Source organism: Nomascus leucogenys, chromosome 23 (genome assembly GCF_006542625.1).
Source record: "Nomascus leucogenys isolate Asia chromosome 23, Asia_NLE_v1, whole genome shotgun sequence".
NCBI classification, from domain to species: domain Eukaryota; kingdom Metazoa; phylum Chordata; class Mammalia; order Primates; family Hylobatidae; genus Nomascus; species Nomascus leucogenys.
In genome coordinates, this window is record NC_044403.1 from 19,835,906 (window position 1) to 19,862,457 (window position 26,552).

The 26,552-nt window shown below is 42.2% G+C and overlaps 1 protein-coding gene across 3 annotated transcripts in view; it reads left to right on the top strand.

Moving 5' to 3' along the window:
• GRIN2B (glutamate ionotropic receptor NMDA type subunit 2B) overlaps positions 1-26,552 on the top strand; it is a 429,125-nt gene that overhangs the window by 11,130 nt on the left and 391,443 nt on the right. The window contains exon 1 of one of the 3 annotated variants that reach the window (XM_030804328.1): positions 25,258-25,335. The exons of the other annotated variants lie outside the window; for them this stretch is intronic. The gene's annotated coding sequence lies outside the window, so the exon portion shown is untranslated. Of the gene's footprint in view, positions 1-25,257; positions 25,336-26,552 lie in introns of those variants that run through there. 3 annotated transcript variants of the gene reach the window in all.

Here is a 26,552-nt window from a genome sequence, read left to right on the forward strand (position 1 = left end):
TTTTCCTTCAGTTCACATAGGAAGAAGGACTGCAGAAGAAATTCTACCCTGGCCAAATATAGGTGCTCAGATTCGAAAGATCTTTCCTGAGTAGAAGAATGCTACTCTTTGGATTTTTGAAGAAAGAAATACTGGATGGGTGTGTGTGTGTGTGTTTAGAGCCTGCATGTAGAAGATAAATCACTTTTGTTCAAAAGTGATCAAATTTGTTAAAGTGATCAAATTTATTAATTTATTTTCCCGTGAGGACAAGATTTATGTCTTTGTCATTTTATGTCCTCAGTGGTTAGCAGAGTGCTCTCTGCACATGGTCAGTGCTCACAAAATGTTGGTTGTTGGTAAAGGTGATGATGGAAATGAATGTGCATTGAAGATAAAGCTGACATGTTTATACCTTTTATGTTTCCATTTCCTTGCCTTCCAAGCACCTCTTAATGCTTTGGGTGAGATTTACTAGAGTTGAATAGATGAAAGTATCTTTAGTGCCAGCTTTAGGCTGATGAAGTGAAAATATACTCATTCCTTAGTGCCTCAGTTCTTTGAGCTTCCTTTCACATTGTGTTCAATATGGACATTTCTTCAAAAAGCGCTCTCTCATCACAAATTATGCTGTTGCCCTTCCTTTCAAATTCCATGTAAATATTGTCCACTCCTCAAGGCTCATCTCAAAGGCAGGCTCCACCATGAAGTCTTGCTTGATCTCCCCAACTAGAAGTGAACTCTCCCTCGGGAGGCCGAGGTGGGTGGATCAAGAGGTCAGGAGTTCGAGACCAGCCTGGCCAAGACGGTGAAACCCCGTCTCTATTATAAATACAAAAATTAGCTGGGCATGGTGGCAGTTGCCTATAATCCCAGCTACTCGGGAGGCTGAGGCAGGAGAATTGCTTGAATCTGGGAGGTGGAGGTTGCAGTGAGCTGAGATCGCACCACTGCACTCCAGCCTGGACTGTCTGGAATAAATGGGATCATAGTTACGTTCTCAACCTCTCCTTTTTATTATGTGCCCATTTACAAAGCTGCTTTGATTTCAACATAAAATTCAAGTTTGATACTGAAACTCATAAATGATCTTTCAGTAACCATTGCAGGCAATCTAGTTTATTGATAAGTCTGCATTTACGCAACTGAGACAGATTAGGAAAAGGAGTGAGAAGGTCCTGGAATTATGTAATCAGAATTTGTGTATCATTTAAAGATAAGAAGTGGAATGAAAATGCTAAGAATTATTGCTGTCAGTCTAAATATAGTTATCTATAAGGAATTGCCTTGCCTTTGCTTGAGACAAATTTCTGTTGAAAATTATATTCCAGATTACACTGATTATATTCTAGATTATATTAATGCACATTATTCACTTAATCCTCACCACAAGGCTGACATTATTTCTGTTTCTCAGATAAACTGAGGATTAGGGAGCTGAATGTTACACAGCTATAAGGAGCAAGCCAGGATTCCAACTTACATCTTCTGATTCTAACCCCTGACTCTTTAAATTATATAGAGTTGCTTCCATGTTAAAAAAGATAAAGGTTTATGTTGCATGTAGTGGAACTCATAAACAGCATGTACTTGGAAACTTCAGCTAAAGTGATTTTCTTCTAGATCCCTTCCTTCTCTTGGGGCTTTGCTGTTGGTAAAAGGCAAAGTTGTTTTAAACTGGAAAAATGGATCCCTACAAAATAGCTGATTTCTGGACCTTAATTTAATTCAGTGAGGATGAAGGATGAGAAACTCATGGTACTGGCCATAAGCTTCTCATTCATTTCACATATGGCTAAGGCCTGGGCATCATCATCTTTGCCTACTCCTACCATTCTGTAAGTATATTTCACCTCTGAACTTGAAGACTCTGGTTCCTCTAAGAGGGAAGGAACAACCTACTTCTCTCTGATCATGTAATCTTGGACATTTTGAAGATTCTTCATTTTCTTGTATCTATTTCTTTCTCTAACCCATTTGCAAACTACTCCTTTGAATAGAGACTAATGGTTAAGTGCAAGAGAATGGCAGTCATAAGTATTGCTTTGTGCTTGGATTTTACTATTAACAGGGGTCATCACTGTTAAAGAGGAAATTCCAAAAAGGACATGAGTGAGCTAGTTTTGTTTCAAATATCTCTATCAACTATTAACTCGGAGGGCAGTTTTATAGAAAATAAATATAAAATACAAAGGTTAAATTCCCCATATCTTTTCTTTCCATTATGAAAGAGGATATATATTGGTGCCACATGGAGTGCCTTAACTTTACCACATGCGTATTTTAAAAAGGCCTTTCAGTAATTGGAAGCAAGGTGGAATTGAGGAGAAAGCCACTGGTCTTTGGCCCTGTTGAGCAGATCCCACCTCGGCCCCACCCTGGCCATCACTGTGTGACTCAGGCAAGCTATACAACCTTGCTGAACTCACTTCCTCATCTGTCAAATGAGGTCTTTATGGGAGCCAGTTATCGTGCTGACCCCTGTAAAGATGTCATTTTGTGGATTGAATGAGGAAATGTAAAAAATCTCCTCAACCATAAGTGTAATATACGCATGTGCTGTATGAAATAATAATTAATAACTGCATCCTGCTCCAAATAGCCAGTTTTCAATGTATGATGTGGCCTTGAATTCAATACATCCACTCTCAGTGAACAAGAAAATGGAAAATATTTAATGGGCAAGACATGTCGTGAGTGGTGAGGTATGCAGCATTCTGAATGCAGAGTGGCACCTAAGCATTGTGACCTGCGGTTTTTAAATCTTTGGTCTATGTCTCCTTCCCAGGTTCTCTTTCACAGTATTTTATTGAGAAAACTAGATAAATACTTGTCAGAAAGGAGAGCGAAACTAATCTTTCTAGCTGTATGTGTGAAACTGTTTTTTCCAGGCTTATCTTTTATCTTTACATGATCCAAGAAGCGAAGAGATGGAGATGGTGACACAGGCAGGGGCAAGGGATACTGTGAAAGGCTGATTTACACTCCAGGCCTTGGCTCATGCCTCTTGCTCTGACTGCAGTGCCCTCCCCACCTCCCCTCATGCCTGCAAGTTTCAGCTCAAGGATCCTCAGCTCCAGGTCTTCCTGTCACCCACAGACTGGAATCACTGCCCTCTTCCTGCTCCCATAGCCCGCCCTGGGATGTGAAAGGACTGCTGTCATGTCTCTATCCATCCCACTTCCTGATGTGAATTTCTCAAGGGGAGAAACAGCATCCACCCTCATGTCCCGGTGTATGCCTAACAGAATGCTGGCATACCATAGATGTTTAATAGATGGCTGCTACTTTGTTGTGAGGACCTACAGGTTCTGTGCTTAGTGCTTTCCATGAACTGACCAATTTAACCCTTTCAAACACCCATAGTGGTATGTAAACTTATCTGCATTTCACAGATGAGGATACTAAGACATGAAGACGTTAAAAGCTTGATTTGCTTAAATGGCACAACCAGGATTTGAACCGGGCATTTTGGCTCAAGTTCACACTCTTAAACTCTTTGCTCTAAGCTTTGTAGTAAATGTTTATGGTTGACTTGATGCTCAGAGACTTAAAAGAAACATACTGTGTGTCTGGTTCTACATAATGAAGAGAGTAGAGAAAGAGAAGGGTGCACAGCAGGATTCAAAAGGTGGTTAAGACCTGGAATTCTGTGAATGATTTGTGGACCTCTTTCTTCTGATGGGCTCATTAGCTATAGGACACAGCCAAGACAGTCTTCCAGAAATGCACAGGAATGTAATTAATGTAATTGTTGAGTTATGCAGAGGGTGAAATGGGTTGTATTTGCAGCACTTTTACTTCCTCAGCTCCTTGCTGTCATCTTGGGTTTTTTACATTTTCCCCACTACTGTCTTCTCCACCTTTTTCTCCACCTTTCTTTCTGCAGTGTAACATGGTGGCAGAGGCAGAAAACGGTGGTTTTTCTCCTGAGCAAGAACTCAGGAGTCATACTGCCAGGGTTTATGTTCCGACCCTTGTTCATGTATTGGGCAAACGTCTTTATTTCTCTGTGCTATCAGATTCCCTATCCATCAAATGGAGTATTAATGTTTCTGGGTTTTTAGAGTTATTGTGAGAATCAGGTGAGTTATTTCACTTTGAACAATACTTGTCACAGAGTAGGCATTGCATAAATATTAATTACTGTGACTTCCCCTGTTCCCAACCCACTAGGTATCCAATCAGAGCTAGTTTGGGTGGTGCAGTGTGATGCTTAGTTGTCCCATGTAGATGGCCAGCAGTCATTTCTGAATTAGAAGCTTCCAGATCAAGTCTGACTTCTTTGAGTATCTCATCAAATTACATCTGGCAAGAAAAGACAATCTGGACACGAGGTGCCATGTTTCCAGAATATTTAGAGAACATGAATTTTTAGTACAAAAATGCAGAAGATACAAATGGAAACCAATTAATTGAGGATTTAAAGGTTCAAGTGAGCCTAGGACAAAGTCACCATGCACTGATCACACATGAAAAACTGTAAGGAAAACTAAAACGAGCCAAAATTTGAGAAAGAAAAGGAAGGTTTTCAATGAAGGAAGGTGACGGAGGCAAAGACAAACCAAATTAGATGTAATAACATCGATCACTTACATTTCTAAAGCTTGATAGTGAGTGTATCAATAGCTTTCTCATATATACTGTCTTCCTCATACATTATTTGATCTTCCCAAGAACTCATCAGGAGGAATTCTGGGCATGAACTATTATCCCTATTTTAAAGGTGAGGAAATTGAGATACAAAGTACTCTAGTGATATAAAGTGCTTAATGATTGCCCAAAATTATGCAGTCAAGAGGAAGAAAAAGCTAGAATTCAAGCCCAGCTTTTCTGAATCTCATGTCCGGGGCTCTTTCTCCTCTGCAGGTGCCTTGAGATAGTTTAGGAGATCAGCTTGCTCTCCTAGATGAGAAAGTCTGGAAGAATCCTGCTCGGATAAACAAAGGGCTTGTTCTGAAAAGAAAGCCACTTCAGCGGGCAGGTAGGCATCTTCAGAAACGGTAAAGGTTGTGAAATCTGAGAAGGAAGATTGACATATCATGCAAAAGATTTAAGACTTTAGGAGCGATGGAATTATTACCATTTTACCTCTCTATCTTTACTTTCCAAAATTTCCACAATAAAGCATGTCATTTTTATATTTAGAAAAGATGATTAGGAAATAAAAAATGAGAAACTTTAGCTATATGAGAAATTAAAGGGAAAGCAGTAAAAGCCATCTTCTTAAGAACAAGAAGTATATCTTTAATTTCTTAGAAATATAATTGAGAACTGGTAACTAACATATAATCACACACGTGTGTGTTTGTGTGTGTGTGTGTGTGTGTGTGTGTATGGTGTATAATCTGGATTCTAGCATGAGTTACGGAACACAAGACCAATATAAAATTGGAGAGGATTTTAAAACATTAATTAAGGAGAATATGATAAATAACCCTAGGTCTTCATGACAGATTCTAAAATGTCTTTAACAAAGAAGTGGCCAGTGCAGGGCCAAAGGCTGCCATTTGGGAAAATCACATAGGACTGGAAAGATCTCTGAGAGCCAGCATATAACCTTCTTTGAAAAAAGAGATGATGGCTAGAAATTACAAACTCATAAGCATAAATACTAGGTTGCAAAAAATATCAAACCTGTCAGTTACCTTAAAGAGACCAGGGCTAGGAACTCTCAAAATGACTTTTTAAAGAACAAATCCTATTAGATCTGGGCTCTGTGAGAATTTCAGTCTTGGCAGGCTGCAGGAAACTGATATATGTAATTAAGGAACAGTAAGAAAAGTTTAAGATCTGGCTTATCCTGAGATTCTACTTTCTAAACAGGGAAAATGGGGTGGGTTAAATAGATGGTGCTCAAAATGGAGTGATGGCAGTGGCTGCCAGCTAGGGCACTGCCAAAGATGCTATGTGGTTCTCACCTGGGGGAGCTTGGACCCAACCTATATTAACATTCTCAACAAAGGTGGGAACAGTTAAGTACTGTGCCTGCTTCTCAGGTCTGAACAAAGAAGGCTGAGCTCCTGCTGAGGAATGAGGTGTTCTGCGAGTCAGCTTTGGACCGCTGCTGACACAAACAGCCTGGCTTACAGCCTGTGAAGTCCATGCTGCCCTCCTTGACCCCCAAACCTGCTTCATCTTTGCTGCCTTCCCACTTTACCCTGACCTTTATTCCACACATTTAAGCAGCAATTCCTAAAATGAATGTTCTGGATCCTCTTCCCTGAAGAATCTACTTTTGTGCCAATGCCTCAAATTCCACACAAAGTATTATTCGGGGACTTAGGATCCCTGAAGCCCATCTATGAATGGCAGGTTAAGAGCCCTTGCTCTGGACCATGTGTCCAGGGCACATCCTGGCAAATATTCCTCTGGTTACTTGTCTCTAGAAGGTGAAGACTTTGGAGAACAGCTTTTCCTTGCAATCTTGACTTTTTTTGTCTTTCAAGATTAACCCGCTGCATGGATTCATTTATAGGATGTTTATGAAGGTTTGTGGCCAAGGGCAGGGCCTCTTTGCTGTGGAATCAAATTTAATGCCTGTCCTCCAAGAGCTCACACAAACCAGGAGCTGAGATTTGGGCAATGTCTAAAGAAGAAGGCAGAATTGATGGTGTCTTTAAGGTGGTAGAAATCAAGTAATGTAGGAGCCCAGCTATCTGGCCCAGACACGGGTGAGCCAACGTGACCACCCAGGGACAGGGGATGCAAGTACTTAGGAAGGGATGAATGTGATTCAGATAATATTGGGATAGAGGAATACTGGCTTTCTTTATAATTCTCTACTATGTTAGCCACCTCCCAGTCCACCCTAATGGACTCTGACTCTTGTCTAAGGCCCTGAGAACAAATTCTAGCCACAGCCAGAGATTAAGTCTCCATCGGGTGAAGATTTCTTAAAATTTCTCGTAAGGTTCTCCTCCCCTCTCAAAGTTGATATTCAGTGGAGTCTCTCTTTACCTTTCCCACCATGGGAGATTTGTCTCTTTTTTTCTCCTGGGTGCCAAGCAGTGCCTTACAAGGACAGCTGAGCCCTGGCACCCTCAGGATCCCGGGCTGGTACTGCTGTGGCTTTTACACCAAAGCAAGCCTAGATCTTGAATATTCAACATCCAGAAGTAAAGATGGGAGCCCCAGTACCACTCCCCAGAGAGGCAGCCTGTGGGAGTCAAAAGCTGGGTCTCTGATGTCAAAGGGACTTGAGTTCAGAATCCTGGAATTGTCACCAAGTGACTCTGGGTAAGGCATTTCAACTTTTGACTGCCAGCTTTTGCTCTGCTGTAAAATGCAGGTTATGTGAAGGTTAGATGAGGTGAAGTATGTAAAGCGCCTGGAACTGAGCTCCCTGCCTCTCTTGTCCACATCCTGTGAGTAACGCTGCCGATTTCTCAGTAGGGTAGGAAAAAGCAAAAGGGATGGTCCTTGCTGGCCTTCTCCATCTTCTTTTGTTTTTCTTACGTAAATGCCTACCCCAGCCTGTGCCTCAACGATCCTCCGCTACAGCTGTCATGCCGCGGAGGATTGCAGAAGCTGGGTGCGTTCATTTCTGCTGATGAGGGAGATGGAGTAAAGTGTATGAAACCGAGTGCCTAGGAGAGCCTCAGGAAATTGGGAGTGTTGCAGAATAAGCCCAGAAATTAGGTGTGTCCAAGGGGGCGATCCAGAGAGGCCTGGGGGCTGGGAGCCTTGGGTTATTAGAGAGAATGGTAGGAGCAAGGAAAGAGGGAAATTTTTTAAAAAGAGAGGGTGACACTGATGAAAAAGAAGAAAGTGCCATAGCCAGGACCTGAACTTCCATCAGCTTCTCTGCTTTTTCTCCACCTGTGTGCTGAGGAAAAAACTAGGGAGGGAGAGAAAAAAGGAAGAGGAAAGATGAGAAAAACAGGGTAGAAGAGGTGGTGGATGAGGGGCTGAAAGGAGGTCTGCCTTCTCTGACAGCCAGGGGGAGACAGAGGGTCTGTCTAACTGCACTCCCCAGGGAGGGACAGTGCCTATCACCCTTCCTCCTTCCTTGCCTAGCGGATGACGAGGTAGCAGCAGTTTTGGCACGCTTCTGGGGGAGAATCAGAAAGCGACAGCTGCTCTGCCCCCCTGGGAAGTACTGTCTGGACTCCAGGGAGTTTTTGTGACCTCTTTGTGGAGGTCAGCCCGCCTGCCTGCCAGCCTCCAAGGCTTGCTTGGGTGTTACGATCAATGTGATACTCCAGTCCTCTGCCGGGCAGATATTTGCTTGGTGTACATTTCTTTGTCTCACTCCTGCCTGTAAATGGTGGCCAACAGACATTTTGGAAAGGAATTAAGCCTTATGAGTTCACAGAATGTCAACATTCAAGTGGCAAATATAAATCAATTTTGAATTGTTTCTGGTTTTAGGTTATTTGTAGTATGGTGCCTAGTTGTAGCATAGGCAATTCAGGGTTACTTTTATACAAAACGAATGCAATTTGCTAAAATCTGAATTGAATAACTGCAGGCTGGTGGAAATATTGATCTTTGTGAAGCCCTTCTGTTTCCGTGGGAGAAGGGATGGTATATATTTAAGGCATTGGGTCTTGATCTCCCTTTGGTATTGGAATCAGGGGAGGGCATGAAGTAGGTGTGGAGACAAGAAGAGCGTGAGCCTCCCTCTGCTCCTGCCTGGTTCGTCGGTGCAGTTGGGTTCAAGCCCAGATGCAGCTGGAGGAAGAGGCAGCTGCCAAGCAAAGCCGTGCTCCCTGCCGCTCACTGTGTGGAAGAGCCAGCTTCGTGCACGTGTGTGTGTGTGTGTGTGTGTGTGTGTGTGTGTTTTGTGTGTGCGTATGTAAGAGAGAGAGAGAGAGAATCTGAGAATATGAATGAAAAGCCGTTTCTTCACAGGGTATAAAATCTTTAGGGTATGTTCATAAGGGCACTGATTCTGATTTCTGTCTTAGGGACCAGCATATTTGAAATGCTGCCCAGGTGGTTCTAATGTACAGCCAAGTCTGACAATTGCTCTTCCAGACCCTCCCACCACCTCTCTCATACCCGTTCCTTTGTCTCGTGTGTGCCTGAGCCGTGCTGCCTGCAACCTCCACTCTAAGGGAGGAAGACAGCCTCTGACTTCTTGGGACTCCAGCCATTCTTGTCTGCCATTCCGCTGGACCTATGTTTCTAGAAGATGTGGTGGGTTGATTAAATAAATGCTCTTAACCCTCTAATTTTATGCACACAGCTCCTCATGCTGTGGAAATAACTGCTCTTAGATTTTTCATTGTAAGTGGATTGCCCAGATTGCCCAGAGGGAAAGAACTTTGTCTAATTTTAATAAAACAAGTGTTTATTTAGTTATTCAGTTAAAATGGTCAGCATTTTTGCACTTTGTTACATTTTCTCCTACATATTTCAAAATATACACTAAATTAACTTTTTTAACATGTTGGATTTATGGATTCTTGCACATTTCCATTGCAGATCAACCACTTACCGGCAAAAGTGTGCCCTCCAATTCTTCCACATTGCCTCTTTGTCCAGGTTTCCAGCAGCATTTCTTCCCTGTGGTATCTCTCTCACCCCCTCCCATAAGATCTGATCCTCTCTCCTTGTGACTTCAGGCTTTGCTTCCTCCACTTCACTTAGATCACTGACCTTAGCTCTCAGTGTGGAATTCTCTAATGCTTCCTTCTCCTGGGCTTAGAATTCCTTGTTGCTTCCCTTCCTTCCCTCCCCTGCCACTCTGTTTCCTCGAGCTGGAATTCAGCTTCTCCAGTACTGACCCACCCACTTGCAGTCATATCTGCTTTTAGTGTTCTATCACTCACACTACTAAGGGCAGATAAAAAAAAAAAGTCCTCAGAATCCTTTCTTCCAGAGCCCATCATCACGAATGATGGCGTGACCAGCATTTGCTCACAAGCACCCGCCCCACTCTCAAAACATGGGCTCTCTGAGCATTCTCTCCTCCATAGTCCTGGTCTCGGTTGATGGTGTCATCACACTTTGCTGAGAAATCATCACTCTTTAATGTAAAGGTCCATAATCATTCTCTTTCCAGGGTGAACACTCATGTCTATCTTTTGTTTGCTGGATGCTTCAGAGGAGACTTTGTTTTGTCCTTTACAGCTACAACTGCCTTTGTCCTGACCCAGTCCATCTCTTCATTATGGACTTTGCTGTCACACGATACTTCCTGTCTTTCCTGACATCAGGAAGTTCTATCTTCTCTGCTTCTTCACTGCTGCTTTCAGTGTGGTCACCCTAAAACCTTTATTGATCCAAAACAAAATTCATTGTCTTCCCCCAGCCCCTCTCTCTGGGGTCCCTGTTTCTTAGGTAGTAGGAACCTTCTTTTAGTGCCTTAGGCCTGATGCTTTGGGGTCTCCTGCATGCCCCCAGTACCCTCTCCGCAGCCCCCCTGTGGTGTCTTCAAAGAGCTTTTGCATATGAATCCTCTTTCCACAAAAAGGCAATAGAGCCTTTTGATAAAAAACATGGGCCTTGGAGTCAAACTGCCTGAAGCTGCCACTTTTTAGTGGTGGAAACTTTGAAAAATTACATCACTCCCGAGTCTTGGTTTCCTTATTTGGGAATAATGGAGAATAATAGTAATACAGTGCTTAAAAATATTGTTTTGAGAATTAAATACATTAATACCTATAAAGGACTTAGAACAGTGCCTGGCATATTATAAATGTCTAATAAATATCAATATTACCTCTAACCCATGGGTCTCTATTGGGGGCTGTTTTTCCTCTCAAAGGACATTTGCCAATGTCTGGAGACAGTTTTCATTGCCATGACTGGGGAGCAGGAGTAGGTAGAGGCCTGGGATGCTGCTCAGCATCCTAGGATGCATGAGACAGCTCTTGAAAAGGAAGAATGAGGCATCGCAAAATGTCAGCATTGCTGAGGCTGAAAAGCTCTGCCCCACTTATGCCACCATTTTCTCAAGGCTCAATCAAGCGTCCATTCTGTTTTTTCTCAGTCCTCCACTTCCTTGAATGCTCATTTTCACACCTGGTTTCAGTTACAAACTGGTTTTGATCGTTCTGCAATCTACAGTTCCAGCATCCTGAATAATAATATCTCCAGTGGTGGATAGAAAAATCTCTCCTGGAATATTCTACCAATATTGGAAAACGGCGAAGAGCAAAAAAAAAAAGAAGAAAAAAAAAGAAAGAAACCCACTGTTCCTTTCCCTTCTCCCTTCATTCAATCAGAATCTCTTCGCCAACACATTTCTATGGTTGCCAGTGGCACACTGTCCTGGCACCAGTTTCCACTGGCCCCCTCTCCAAAATCCCCCACTTCCACTCCACACCAATGTCGGCCGGTTCTCCCTCAGCATGGTTTCCTTGGATCCTCATTTTCCATTTCCATTTCCATTTCCATGGCTACTGCTTAGTGCAGGACTCTAGCTGGCATCCCCCGCCTGGACCTCGCCTCCTCTCCTCCACCCTTCACACAGCTGCTGGAATTGTCTTCATTAAACACTGTTTTCCTCTACTCATGAATCCACGGTGGCTCTCCATTACTGCTTATTAGCAAAAGGAAATTCCCCAGGAAGCCCTCTGCAGCCTGACCTCCCTCTCCCTGCGGGCCCCACCCTGGCGGCTGCCTGCCTTTGTGTTACTCCCTCCCAGTCTCTGGGCGTTCACCTATCGGAACTCCTCCCTGTCTGTCTCTACACCTTAGAGTGTTATAATTCCCCTTCCTGGAAAGCCTCCTTCTCTCCTTTTGCCAAACTGTGTCTGTCACCTCCTTTAAAATCTGGCTCAATTTTGAACTCCCCTAAGAAACTTTCCTGAATAACCCACCAGATTCTCTGTGTCCTGTTACTGAGTCTCTCATTTTGGTCACAAGTGTTTATTAGACTTGGCCTACGTTAATTTACACTTGCTGATGTGTATGAAGAATCTCTTAGTATTTTTAGAGAATATCCAAATGTGTATGTTTCTTTCCCCCTCCCCCCCCCCCTTTTTTTTTCTTTTAAGCTAATTCCCGCGGTCCAAATCAAGTGCTCTGGATAGAGCAGGACTTCAATAAATGACATCTCTATAATGTCTTTTTTCCCCTCTCTCAAAGCCAAGGAGGGACTTCAAGGGCATATTTTATGGGTGACTTTAAAATAACCTTCTCATCTTTTTGTGGTTGTGTTGGTAGTGGGTGGGAGGAAGAGGAGGAGGATGAGGAGTAGGAGAAGGAGAAAGAGGAGGAGGAGAACACGGAGGAGGAAGAGTGGAGGGAGGAGGAGGAAGCAAATCTGGGCTTGCCAAACACAGGCAACAAAATGCCTCCGTCAGAGGTTGCCCATGGGATGAGAGATGTGGTATGAGAAAAATGCACCAGTGCCATGTCCTGGGCATCTGCTAATGAGAACCTCCCTAGGGAAAAAGGAGAGAGAAACATATTGTGTAATAACGTATGGGGGTAACACCCAGCTTTTGTTTAGCATTTGGCAGCAAGCTGAACACTTTTAAGTATATTTTAAATCTATGACCTCGTTTGGCAAATGAGATAGGTGATGTTGTTCCATTATGCAGCTGAGGAAGTGAAGGCTAGGACAGCTCATGTGACTTGCCCCTGGGAGTCAGGACTGTGCTGGCGTTTGGACTCAGTTCTTGTGAATTCCAGGGTCCCACACTTTCCACTGAACCTTGTTGCCTTATCTTACTCTGTAAGGTAAAGCTTTAGTCCACTTCAGTGCCCTTATTTTTACAGATTGTGTTGCCATTATTAGTAAAACTCGGCCCAGAATTAATCCTAATTAGTGCTCTTTTCACTTTATCACAAACACTACATTTTATTCCTAATCCAAGGTGCAAATAGACCTCTTCCCAAGAGCCTTGAGACCAGCGCTGTCCAATGCAATTTTCTACCGTGATGAAAATGTTCTCTAAGTTTGCTGTCCAGTGTGATAGCCACTAGCCACCTGTGACTAGTGAGAATGGAGAATTTCAGTTAATTTAAGTGCCAATAGTCATATGCGGCTGGTGGTTCCCTCCTTGGACATGTCAGCTCCAGATTCGTTATGTTCTTATATTTGTCAAAGTTAGTAATTTGCCTAAACTGGGTTTTCACATCTCCCTTCCCTTTTCACCCTCTGGGAGGTTACAGTAAACCACGAAGATTCAGAATGTGGGAGCTCACCCAAGACGGGCCTCCGCAGAGCCTGCATCATCATCAAGGGAGGCAAGAGAGATGAGGGAGCCGACTGCGGTGCTGGGGAGTCGGCACTGGGTGGGAGGCATTTGTGGAGGAGAAACCACCAGCTCCCGGGTGGGTCTCTTCCCTCCTAGCAGCGTTATAGGAGCTCAGCACTCATTCCTATGTGGTTCTTGCCTCTTCCCACAGGAGACAGGCCATGGGAGGAAGCTGAACTGCTTCTCAGAGGTTGGGGTGGAGGGAGCTCTAATGTGTTATAGCATTAGCCTTCTCCATCTGGCCCAGTAGAAGGTTATCAATGAGATGAAGATGAGTTCTTTGGGTGCTTCTGTCTTTAATTTCCACAGAGAGATACCTCAGTAGTGCTTTATGGTTGAAGCCTCTCTTTGCAGTCCTCTCTCTCTCTCTGTCTCATGCTTGTGTGTGTACCCATACACATGTATATGGTATGCACACCAAATGCCCTAAGTACCTTTCTTCCCATTTCCTGCATTACATCAAAAATACTAGTTACTATATTTACTGAGGCCGACTTCCCAGGAGAGTCTCCCAATGGCAGACTTGTTGCAGCCGAGCCGAGTCCAGTGGAAGCATCAGAAAATGACAGGTCCCCAAGAGAACAGCTAATGGAAGCGATAGGTTGATGGTACGGCATGGTGTGGCCTGACCCTGTCTTTGCTGGTTTCTTTCTCTTTTCTTGTTCGCTATTCTGCTCCACTTGAATTTTAATCTAATTTATTTTTATGCCTATAAGAAAATAACCTGAACTCTCTTTAACCTGTGGGACATACAGCATTGGAATTCTCACCCTAGATAAATTGAGTCTGTTTATACACAGAAATTAAGGGTAGAGGACGAAAAAGAACTTTCCTTAGAAATTCAGTCTTTAATTGTGGGACTAGAAGGAGGATCTGAACTCTGACTCTCTGAGTCTAGAGGAATTGTGGAAGAAGTTAACCTCGGAGTTAACTGTTTAAGGGACATGGATGCTATTCATCCACGTAAAAATGTCCCATTGTGCTCTTCATTGCCGTGAATATGTTTACAGGGAAATGGAAGTTTTGTTCTGTGGCTCATGGGCTTACTGGTGAGTCCCCAGAAGACCCTCCAGGTATGCTCGTGATGATGCGGCTCGTTGCTGGGCAGACAGATGTGAGCCCACACAGGGTACCCAGAGTCCATACGGAACGAACAGTTGGAGGAAACGACTTGGAGAGAAAGGCGCTTGTTTTCACACAGAAGCTTTTAGAGCAGAATGAGGGTAGGAGCATTTAGGGCAGCTGTGACAGAGAGAAAGCGTTATTGCCCTGATAAGAGATTTTTGCAAAATTTTCTCTGAGGAATGTAGGTTTTAAGAACATAACTCAAATTGCCACGAGTTGTCATTTAAATCAGAGATCTAATCACATCTGCCTCCTCGGAAGCCTTTAATGGCTCATTATTACGTGCAGAATGAAGTCCTTGTTTTCCTCCACAGCGTGCCTGGGCGTCCGTGGTTTGTCTCTCACGGCCTTTGTCGCCTCCTGCCCACTGCATTGCTTCCTCCTCTTTCTGCTCCATCTCATTCGTGCCCTTAGTGCATGCCCTTGACACACTTCTTTGGCTTTGCTCAGGCCATTCCTGCCTTCGGTCAGACATATGCCCTACTCCATCCCAGCACTGCCAAAGTTCTGCAACTAAGTTCTTCAAGGTGTCGCTGCAACCTCACCTCCTCTAGGAAGCCTTCCCATATCCTTCAAACGGGACGCATTTTTCTCTCCTGCATTCTTACGTATCACTCTGTATTCTCAGTGGCCCCTGTCACCCTTGTCTTATTTGCAAGTTATTAATATATGTGTCTGGTGCCACCATGCAGCTGGGGCCCCCTGGAGAGCCAGGCTGCATCTTCTTGATCTTCACACTACACCTACTCTAGAAAAGTGCATTGCATACAGCAGGCACATTAAATGGGATGGTTCTTTGTTTCTTAATTGAAACCACTGGCTGCTTACCTTTATCTCCTCATTTGCCTTTTATACTTGTTCTGTAGTTTCAAAGTACTGTATGCCATATATAGGCCCAAAGGTGGAATTGAGTTAAGTGAAGAAGCCAGCTCCAGTGTACATGATGAATTCTGCTCATTTCATCTCAAAATTATTTGGATGCATAACTAACCTTAGCTGAGTAGAATAAGGACATTTTGCTTCAGTTAGAACCGGTTCAGCTGTTTCTTGCTCCTTGAAATCATCGAAGTAAAGTTTTGAATTTGAATGCCTCACAGGTTCTACCCTGTTCAAATAGAGCCAACATAATGATTTAGGCGAGATTCTATGTCTGCTGCAGATGTGTGGTGAGTCTTCTGTCCTTTCTGTTAGTCTTTTGGCATCTTTGATATTACTTTCAGATTTTGGTTTTGGATTCGCATTTTGCCAACTTGTGTTTCTGAATAGTACTTAGGTTTATCTAGAGGTCAGATCCTGCTACAAGAAATAACATGAAAATCTCTCTGCCAACAAGGAATGCTAGGTCTAGATAAATAGGTAACCCATTTGCCTCAAATAATATCCAATCAAATAGAATATTTGACCTGAAAATGTGTGGTCACATTTGTTTATAGTTTATTATAATATTTTATTTACTTCAAATATCTTAAAAGATGTTTTGTTAAATGCATGATCAATTTTGTCAAATCTTCTTCTCCTGGAATAGAAAAGAGACAAAGGATGGGTACATTGGGTGAAGGCTCATTTATGTGCCTAAAAAAGGGCAACCACATGACTTTGTCCCTGTTTCTATCAGCTCTATAATGAAAGCATTTCTCTAAAGCTATTCCCTGTGATGGTATAATTGGAGGGCTCAATTGCACAATTTTTCTTCCCTTTTGCGACAAATTATGTTCCTTTTGTGTCATAAGATTTTTTTTTTGTCCCTTCAAAGAAGGAAAAGTTGATCTTTTTTTTTTTTTTTGAGACGGAGTCTCACTCTGTCACCCAGGCTGGAGTGTAGTGGCAAGATCTCGGCTCACTGCAACCTCCACCTCCCAGGTTCAAGTGATTCTCCTGCTCCAGCCTCCAGAGTAGCTGGGATTACAGGCGTGCACCATCGCACCTAGGTAATTTTTTATATTTTTGGTAGAGATGGTGTTTCACCATGTTGGCCAGGCTAGCCTTGAACTCCTGACCTCAAGTGATCCACCCACCTCGGCCTCCCAAAGTGCTGGGATTACAGCACTTTCATATGAATGTCACCCAGTGGTTCCCCTGAACTTTGATGGGACTCAGTCTGCAGATGGCCAGATTTACTTGTAAGAGGCTGATGACCAATGCTGTCTTGCTTTTATCTAAAGCTGAGGAGGCAGAAGTGCTCTGAGCTCCCACACTAACCTGATGTGCTGGCCCCATCCTTCCTGTCTCAACCTCAGGTGAAACGTCAGGGCCAATTGTTACGGTGGAGATGGCTCTAGTATCTCTAACCTGGCCAGCACCCTTTGTTGAATCATGTAGCAAACTACGTTTGTTTGTTTGTGCTGAGATATTTTTTAGTGCTGAGGTGAGACGTTCAGAATCAATGCCATTGTGGGTTAGGCCCAGACCTAGTAGGCAGATTATATCTGAAAGATAGAATCACAGAATGTTACCACCAAAGAGGACAACTCATTTTGTGGCTGAGGACACTAAGGCCGATGGGCTAAGCAAATACCAAAGTACGTAGCTATGCCTGGTCCAGGGCCAGAACTCAGGCAGCCTGACTCCCATTCCAAGGTTTTGAAACTATGTCAGTGGTCTACATGCCTTTCAAATCCCACATTTTGATGAGTAAAACATTTGGGGGTTTTTATCCCTAGTCTGTGATATTATTATACAGTGAAGAAAACAGCCCATACTAGGTAATTCAAAAGGGACAATTTAATGCTGGGAATCAGGGAAAAAGGGATAAGAAGAGCTGAAAGCTAAATGGGGCATGGCCAACCCCATGTGCAACCCCAGATCAGCAAAGTAGGAAGCCAGTGCAAACCTTTGGGTCACAGAGAACAAGGTAGAACTTGTCCACTGAGAATGGAACAAGTGGTGGCTGCCTGGCAGAGAATGTCAGTCAGAGAGGAGATATAGCTCCTGGGAAGATGCTGACCAAAGCAGAGAGAAAGGGGGAGATATATTCTAGCTTCTCCTCTCTCCAGCACCCCCACCATCTCTTGGCAGTATCTCCATTGGTAAATCCTAGCCAGAATCTATTTGGCACAGGAGGCTCGGAAATGTGGTCTGCAAGGTTTTTGCTTTCTGCAATAAAGAGCAGTAAAGAGAAGGGATGGGGGACAGATCTCAGAGTGAATAGGCAAATTGGTGTAGATTATTTTCCAAAGGTAACTACAACAGTCTCTCCCATCTCACATTCTCCTCTGCAATGTGACCTGGTCATTACTGCACATCATGGTGTGGAGAGTCTAGCCCCCTCCCCTTGTATCTGGGCAGCTTCATAATTGCATTGACTAATTGAGTATGGAGAGCATGGCTCTAGGTGACTTCTAAGGCCAGGTCAGAAAAGGCCATGCAGCATCTATCTGGTTCCCTCCGTTCATTTGTCCTTTGGACATCCCTGCTGCCATGCTGTGAGAAGCCACACTGACAGGTCATGTGTAGGTACTCTGGTGAGTGGTCCTGGCTGAGCCCAGGTGTCAGCCATGTAAGTTGAGAAGTTTCAGATGATTCTAGCACGCATCCCTGGAGTCACTTCCCAGATGCTTGGGTCTTCTCAACGGAGGCTCCAAAAGTCATGGAAATGAATCAAACAATTCCAGCTGTGCCCTATCCAAACTCCTAACCCTCAGAATTGGTGAGCATAATAAACTGGTTGTTATTTTATGCTACCAAGTTTTGGGGTGGTTTGTTATGCGGCCCTGCAGAACTGGAATGCCAATGACCAGCGTGTTTATTTAGTACATAATTATATGTGTATACTGTCTAATATGTTGTGTTCATTATAAAGCACACAAAAAAACAGAAATTAAAAATGGGTGAGATAAAAATAAATGTAGATAGAAGTTCTAACATTTTATTTTCATGCCCAGCTCCTGGGGGATTGGAAACTACATGCCATTATATACCTTAAATACATGGCCAGAAGAAGACAGACTTTGATATTCATGATCTTTTAAATAGTTTTAAAAAATCTATGAAAAAGAAAGATGGGGGCAAGTGATAGAGAGGGGAAGTACAGATAGCGAGGTTCTCACCGGAGGAATGCAGGAAGGAGAGAGAGGAAACATAGGAGGAGAGGTTCCATGGGATAGAACACACAGCTCCTAAACAGGGTGGAGATTTTCCTGAAGCAGTATTAGGCTTTCAGAGTATTTTAGTTTCATTTCTGTAATGCCATTCAGGAGGACCGTCGCTAACTATATCCTAATTTGTGGATTCCTGTGGACACTGTATAGAGGTGAGTGGGTAAGATGAGTTACAGTTTCATTAACACAACGGGGACTGTTATTGAGAGCTGATTCTAGAATCGAGTGCTTCAGAGATCTTAATATTTTTAGAAAGAGAATTGGGTTGAGTCTTTTTTCTAATATCTCTCACTTCCTTTACGGAAGCTCTAATGTATTCCGTGTGGGCACCTGACATGCACATATAGACACATCCTTAAGGTCCTTATATACATTTTTATTTTTATATCATCATATACATGTAGACTTCTTTCTTCACAACCCAACCAAAAAAAACACCCAGAAAAATCTTTAATAATTTTCCCTCTTACTGCTATATATACACAGATCCACTTTTGATATATTAAGTGTGCTTATGTATAAGACCTGTACAGATAAATGTATCTAATCTATTGCAAGCAATTAATAATAATAACTTTCTTTTTCTTTCTTTTTCTCTCCTCTTCTCTTTCTTGAATTATTACCAATAAAATCTATTTATCCCCTTCTTCCTGTTTCCCTTACAGAAGCCACACAGGTTAACCAGCTATATAGTGTGGTGGCCATTTGCTATTAGGGCCGTGGTTTCACAGAAAAATTAGATCTTGTCTCCACTCTTGAGAAGCTCACAGTCTAGAGAGAGAGATGGACAGATAAATTGGTGATCATATTTTGTGTGGTGAGTGCTGTGATGGAAGCAAATACAGCGTGTGTGGGAGCCTGTGGTATGGATGCTAAGTGTCCATGAAGTTTTCCTAGAGTTTTGACAAATGGGTGCAATTATACAGCTCTACCAACCATGAATTGCATGTGTTTGGCTTTTGGATGCAGTAAGCTTTCTACAAACAGACTGGATTATTTGACTTGAATATCCCGTTAACAAGACAAGCTAATTTGCCCAAGGGGACTTCTTCACCCTTACATTTAGGCTAAATGGTTTTTACGTTGGATTTTCTTATTCAGGCTGCAGGGTTCCCATCCTTCCCTGGAATGAATGCTCTCTAGCTTGTCTACCAGGCAGAGACTGCTCAGGGATCACTCTGGGTTTTTTCAGTGTTTCTATTTCATTTCTGGCCTCAGTCAGTCTGCATACAGGAGGTTCCCTGTACTATATCTAGGGTTGTCAGATTTAGTGAATTAGACACTCAATTAAATTTGAATTTCAAATAAACAATAATTTTTTAGTAGAAGTATGTTTCAAATATTGTAATATTTGCATACTTATACTAAAATTATTTGATATTTATCATGGAAGTTCAAATTCAACTGGGTGTGCTGTATTTGATCTGGCAGGCCACATCACTGTTCTCTCTTGGCCTTGCTCTTCTTGGAATGTTCACAAGGGAGTGGGAGGTGTATGAAATTTTTGTCTCTAGAAGCACCACTTCTGGATTGGAGATTTTGTCCTTCATTTTTCCCTTCCCTGGTCAAACTTAGCTTTTTTCTATGTTGTAGGTGGCTAGGCCTGTCGTTCCATGTTGAATTTATTTCTGATAGGGATTCTGGCGGTATTAAAATTCTGGCCCTTCGTTGAACTGCTTTACCAAAGTAATATTTTACCTAAAACTTATTTTTCTCCATAAGCTTGAAGTGGAAACTCTTTTTAAGGAATTGTGCCCAAAGCATGAGTCAGAGCCATGAGAGTAGGCTCAGGGAGCAAAGGGCATTTACTGTCGTGCAGGAATCTGAGGCATCTCAGCACTCCTTTTGTTTATTTCTTCATTGTTCATTGTGATCTGGCAAATGAGAACCCTAGGCCAAGAGTTTTTAGATAGGCAAGGAGTCAAATATAAGAAACAATAATAGCAAGAATTTATTGAGCACGTCTTAGCAAGCTAAATGCTTTTCCATGTATGTTCTCACTGAATCCTCATAATAATTTAATGAGATAAGTACTCTTATCATCCTTATTTTCCAAATAAGGAATAAACTTAAAGAGATGAAATAACTTGCCTCAGATTGTATAGCCCATAAGTGACCAAACTAGGATTTGAAGGCACGTAAATCTGACTATAGAGCTCCCACTTACAACCCCAATGCTACAGTCCATGGGGCTGGGCCTGGGCTGGGGTCTCAGTAAACACTCTTGGGTTGATTCATCTACTCTGTTTAAATGATTTCTAATAAGGAGGAATACTTTATAACCTTTTTTGTAACTTCTAGTGTGTGATCCCCTATTTTGACTTGCTATTCTTCCATAGATTAATACAATGATTTTCCCTCTGCGTATAAAACCATTCCTTAGCCTCAGTAGAAATAGCAAATTGATCAATATCTTCCCCTTAAAGTGGTAACTTTTCTTTTTCCTCTGGTTGTCTCTCATTTTTTCTTCTTAGGTTCTGTAATCGACATCATGATCAAAGGTAATTTAAATGCCTGTTCTCTAAATTTTACTACTTTTTGTTGCTCTCTTTTGAGTTCCTCCTTAATGAATTTAGTATATTTTGGAGAATCACAGTGCTTACGTGCATAAAGTTCATAATAAACATAAATTTGATTGGTTTGGTTCTTGCAGGCTTCTGTACTGCAAACACAGTACTGCCTGGTACGTATCTAAAAGTGGGTATTTTGCTGATTCCCTTTAGGCTGTATCCATCTGTGTCTCATGGCCCATCAATATACATTATATTGAATGCAACTTCTTGGCATCGTGGTTTGTGATCTTCCTCTATAATACTAGAACATGTATGTAAATGAAATGGTTTGTTAACAATAGTATGTCCACTACGTAATACCTGACACCCTCTTGTAGAGGCTAATGGCAGTGTAGATGTTATATTGATCATAAGGCCATAGAGTCCCTTACAGTTGAAGCACCTTATGTTGGTGGCTTTGAGCTGATTGCCGAATGCCACGGCAGCTTTCACACTTAAAGGACTCCAGGAGGCCCTGTTGTCCCTCTGGTTGAGTGTTCAGATTAAGGGTCCTGGAAACATGTAGCAGCCCTGGAGAGAAGAGGCAGGAAGAGGGAGAGGAAAGTTTCTGCCTTTGATCTCAGAGGGTCTGGAGGATGTGGGAGGGCCTAGGAGTTGGAAAGATTGGAAACTCTGTTTGAGACATCTCCATAGCAACCAGAATCTTCTGAGATGTCTCTACTAACTCTTTTACTTAGCTGAGGTTTGCTTGCTGTCCAGGCTGAAATGCAAACCAGCACCTCCCTTCTCCCCTCAATTCTGTCCAGAAACTATGGGATCTTCAGGCAGTGGATTCAGCCCTGATTTGGATCTCTGGGCACTCTTAGGGTTGAAGCAACGGTCCCTCCAAAGTCCGGCAACCACACAGATAATTCTGCTATCACCTGCTGCAGGGACTAATGGCCTGCCCCTGCTGAGGACTTGAGATGCAGGGAAAGTAGTAGAACCTCTGGGAACACCCTCTTAAGACTGCTTTCCCTCCTTTCCCAAGAACTTAGTTCTTTCAGAGAAAAAGCAGTCTGCAGTAGTCTGGCGAGTTTGTGGTTCCTGGGTTTTCTGAGTGGCTGCCCATCAGTTTAGAGGGACCAAAGTGCCGGTGACTCTAAATGGCCCATCTGTCCATGGAATTCCCATTAGTCACCAGTTACCTTCCTTACATTCTGGATGTCTCCGCACCACAACTTTTGAGTCTTTACTCAAAAGTAAATCAAGACACACCATCCTTGGCATGCTGATGGGATTAATGTAACCTACATTTAGGGGAATTTCAGAAATTTTGTAATTAGAGGTACAGTTGCTCCTTGCAGAATCCAGGTCTCTTCTCTTCAGAAATGTGGCTTTTGAATGAATAGTCTTTGTTAAGTCACCAGTGTTGGCTCTGCCACCACCAACTGTGTTGAAATCTTTGGCATCAGAGCAGAACCGGATGACTCTGGCAAAAATGAATTTGAGAGGATATATATAAAAAAATCTAAGACCCAAATCTGTGAGACTGTGCTTTATCTCTAGCAAAGAAAAATAGGACTTCCTTGCTATTTACAGTGCTCTTTCAGCAAGGCGCACATCTCAGCATCTTTAGTCCCCCCAGAGGGCTAACAAAGGTTTGTTGTTCTTTCATCGCAGCCCATTTTTGAATTTAGCATTTAAACATATGGGGCAGGGTTGGATTGATCCTTATGAAAAGAAAGCATTTACCCCAAGGATCCCCCCTGGCAGAGACTTTCTTTAGGCTTTTTCTATGAGGCAATGTGGTTATATTTGCCCTAGAACCTTCTTTCTTGTAGCTATTAGACAACAAGTTGACATTTTGTATCATATTTATGCATGTGCTACTTTTAGATACCATCTTATCCTTCCCTGACAGCACTTTTTCTACAATTAACTGCAACATTCTTGGGTTTTGAGCGAGTAAATACCATACTTTCAGGGCCTAGGTGGCAGTATGGTCACCTTTCCCATTGTTTTCTTATGGAGAGGTCCTGAGGAGAGTGAAAGAACAATTTCAGTTTAAAAATGGGCTGCTTCTCTGGTTCTGGGACAAGACAGTAAACCCAGAGGGTGGTAGGTTAAAGCCTACAGCGTGGTTTAACATTATGGAAGTGAGTTGGAGAACAACTCATGCTTCATCCTCAGCTTTGCACTGTGTGTCAGTGATGGTTGCCATGGTGATAGCTTCGTGTCATCACTGGAAGATTTGGGCTGCAGCTGGAAAATGAGCCACAGCCAAAGGTGGGGTCCTATCAGATCAACAGCCACTTTTGATGCTAGGGTTTCAAGTTGAAAAGGAGAGGATGGAGCAGATTATTGAAAACATAAGAATATATACGATGTAGAATACCCATGGGGATGTTGAAACATTCTGTTGCAGGATGTGAATAGGATTGCTACTGGATGTATGGGAAAACCACGTGTATGGGGTTGTGATTGTCTTTTTTTCCCTTTGTGGGCCACATTTCTCCAGTGAGGTGAAGCATGACTGTCTGAGCTATGTTACAACTGCCCTGGCAAAGGCTGGTTCATGGGTTTTGCTGCTTGCTGGACCAAGCTGCCGACTCATCCCTATGGGAAGATAATGAGGAGAAGAAAGTAACATGCAGCCTACATTGCTATAATCCAAGGACAATTCACATGGCGAGCCTCAGTTTTTTCCTATCAGTGGTGATGTAGACAGTGAGGGGATACATACATGCAACTTCATGGTTTATTAGCTACACTGACCAGACCACAGTCAGTGGGAAAAGCAACAGGTCTACAGTGTTTCAGAAGTTCTGCAACACAGCAACAAACTGGAGAACAGATACCTTTGTGAGTACATGAAGACTTTCAAAGCAGTATGAAGGCATGGATCATTTTAAGGGACTTAATGTTCAGATCATCAGTTTCCTACTATATTCTTTCCTAAAATCCATCTGCTAGAGAAAGTGTCACCTCCCCTTTCATGGTTGCTCTTTTCTCTCCTTACCAAAGAAAATCACACCTCTCACTTACCCAAATTTTACTATATGCATCGCTCAAAGGTGAAAACACTTCTAACGGTCACATAAAGGGATAATTGGAAATATTTGTGTTAGGAGAAGCATCCTTTCATCAAGAACCATAGACTATCTCTGTCTCCAGCTTATTAAAATATATAGTCCTAATAATACATTTTTATATATTTTAAACTGTGGTAAAATACACATATCATAAAATGTAATTAGATTTTACTATTTATGTTTAATACTTGTCTGTTGAAATTAATGTGGTTATTTTATTTTCACCAAATGTTTACAAATAATTATTGTAACACTATCTCAATCCAGAAAACAACACTTAAACACCTATGATTACAGGAAATAAAAAAAATTATAAACTTCAACTTATATATATATATTTTGGTTGCAAAGAAGTATAATAGTGACCAGTAAAATACTTTCAACCATCATGCATATAATGTAACCTATATATTACATTACAATGAAATTTTGTGGGGGAGATGGAAGAGAAATTCAATGTCAGGGAAAAGAAGGAATGATATCAAATGTATAACTTAAAAAAAGGGTTAATCTTATATTTTAAAAATGGATGGTGGTAGATATAAAGTTGCTATGGTCTTTATATTCCATGGAATAATTTGAAAGAGTGGTGAAGTAATTTTATTTTAAAATATTAGTATTTATTATATGCCAGAAATTATATACTTTGTAACCATTTAGATTATGATGGATGAAATTAGGTATCAGCCTAAAACAAATTTTTAAGAATCCTTTTAGTGGGTAACTGAGCAAACAAGTTTGAAGACATCATTTACCCCCTCCACACACAGAATTTACATATTTATACTAACTTCATCACTGGACTGTCCTTGTTTCCTCTTTTGACCCATCAATATTTTCACTCATTATCTCTCCATGGGGTGGTCTACATCATACTTTGGAATTTCCCACAGAGCTGCTACTTCTGTTCCCAAATGAGGCTTGTTCTTCCATTTTCTTGCATTGTTATAATATGCACTTTTGTTATAATATGAGCAGTGGCTTGGCATCCTAGGCTGCCCTGTTTGGCATCTGTAGTCATTCCTTGGAATTAAATGTAGTAATAGATGGTTTACTTCCAAGTGTGACTGCATCAGACTCTATTGCCTCTGAAATCAATCAGGTGAAGAACTAGTTGTTTATGTTCCCATGTCTCACAGACTTCAGCTGGGGTTAGACTGACCTGCTTTAGCGACTGCCTTTGTACTGTTGCTTCTGAAGCCAAGAGATCACCCCTCATTGACTCTTAATACAACCCATCTCACTGTAGGATTTGTACACACAGGTAGGTACTGGTGCTGCCCTCTGTGCTCTATGAAAAGGCTAGCTCTGGAGAGGAAACAGTGGAAGCGGTCTATAGAAAATCTGCTGCCATTGTATTCACAGGAACTTATCACTGTTCTACCAGGTAAGACCAAGGTTCTCGTATCAGCAGCGGTAGGTAGCTCCTAAATAATCTTTCTCCAGGATCACACAGGCAGAGCCAGACTCAAGCAGTAACACCCTGCAGTGTAACAGGGATCTGGAGTGATACGGAAAACAAAGCCTTCAGAAGGAGGTGTAGGTTAGTTAAAACATTGTAACACCTCATAAAAATGCTTACCACCCTGCCACTTCTCACTCTTTCTAATGTCATAACAATGATACATTCAATGCATTAAGGATCTGGAACAAGAAGAGTAGCAGGTGCTTAGTTGCATTTTGCTTTGTGGGCCTGTATGTTTGCTTTGTGTTTTTCGTTTTTGGCCTGCCACAATTTGTTTAGACCCTGAACTTTTAGCCCCTATTTATGATTAGTGTCAACTTAGGAACTTCTGTTGAACCACTCTATTCTGAAAAAGCACATTACCCTAGAAAAGCAGTTTATTTTTTCTAGCTGTAGCCATCTGAGAAGTGATTTATGATAAACAACTCATGGTTTACAGGAATCATACAAATTAACTTAACCAACCGTCCAGAACTTAAAAAAATTAAAGCCGTAAGCATGTAAGAAAATAGATAACTGAATCAATAGCCCATAGCTCTCCCTCTCAGCTGGGAACTTCCACATTTCTTCTGTATTCTAGATTACCTGTCATGGTCTGAGACATATAGTCAATTGATGAAAAATACTTGATTAATTAGGTGAAAGCCTTTATATTTCTATGTTAAAACTATAAGAAATATTTCTTTTTTGGACTCAAGTCAGTTATGGGTTCATGTCCCTGCCCCTAACTCACTTCTTGGCCTTGGTCAAGTTGTTGCACTTTTCTGATGCTCACTTTAATTGTTGGTAAAATGAGAAGTAGGAGGCCTACCATGCAGAGTTGGGAGGACTAGAGGAAGTAGATGTAAAATACAAAGATGCTGAATAACTGGAGCTGCTGTTACCATTTTCCTCAAAGGCATCTTAGTAAGTGTCTCTCTGTACATGGAGCTTTGCAAGAATCTGGCTACAGAGCAAGAGGTGGACAGCAGGCCAGCCAGCTGGGAGAAGCATCTCAAGTAGACGTACACACAGCTCTGCTTCTGTTGGGAAGCTACCTTGGGGCAGGGACAAAGATTCTATCTGTAGCAGCAGTCATTTGGTGATTTAGACTTGTGTGAAGTGTGAAATGTTGGGTTGTATGACTGAGATAGTGGCTT